Genomic DNA, 864 nt, shown 5'->3' with positions numbered 1-864 from the left:
CAAGATGTCACACAGAATCATAGAATTAATAGGGTTGGAAGGTACCTCTGGAATGCATCCAGTCCAACTCCCCTGCCAGGCAGTGTCACCTGGAGCAGGTGATACAGAACTAATCCAGGGGGGTTTTGAATGTCTCCAGATGGGGAGACTCTACAACCTCCCTGGGCAGCCTGTGCCAGTGTTCTGCTACCCTCATTGTAAAGAAGCTCTTCCTCCTGTTAAGGTGTTTGTCCATTGCTCCTTTTTCTCATTGCTGGGCATCACTGAAAAGAGTGGCACCATCCTCTTGACACCCACGTTTGAGGTATTTATATGAAGTAATGACATCTCCTCAGTCTTCTCCAGACTAAATGCCTCAGAGCCCAGCTCTCAGTCTCTCCTAAGAAAGCCACACCAATCCCTTGGCCATCATTGTGGCCCCTTTGCTGGACCTCCTCCAGTAGCTCCTTGTTCTTCTTGTACTGGGGAGCCCACAACTGGACATGGCACTCCAGACATGCCATCGGCTGAGCGAATCAACTCCCTCAACTCACAGGCCCCTGTTCCAATGCACCTCAGGATACCATTGGCCTTAATATGAAGTTGTGCAACCAATCTTATCCCAACTCTTAAGCCTTAGGTTACCACAGGAGAAATCCTTAAACAAATATGTAAGTCTGGCCTCATGATCAAGCCATGAGTTTTGCTATAACACTGTGATGGTATCAAATGGAAAGTCTGCATGGCAAACTGAAGAAGTAAGTGGCAGTGAAATTACCTTCATTTGATGAAAACCAATTTAGAATCTTCAACATTATTATGGATTAGTAATAAGGCTCATATATGAAACAAATGCATATGCAAGATAGTAAATGAAGTGGCAAA

Source organism: Lonchura striata, chromosome 6 (genome assembly GCF_046129695.1).
Source record: "Lonchura striata isolate bLonStr1 chromosome 6, bLonStr1.mat, whole genome shotgun sequence".
Lineage (NCBI taxonomy): Eukaryota > Metazoa > Chordata > Aves > Passeriformes > Estrildidae > Lonchura > Lonchura striata.
Note: the sequence above shows the minus strand (reverse complement) of the source record.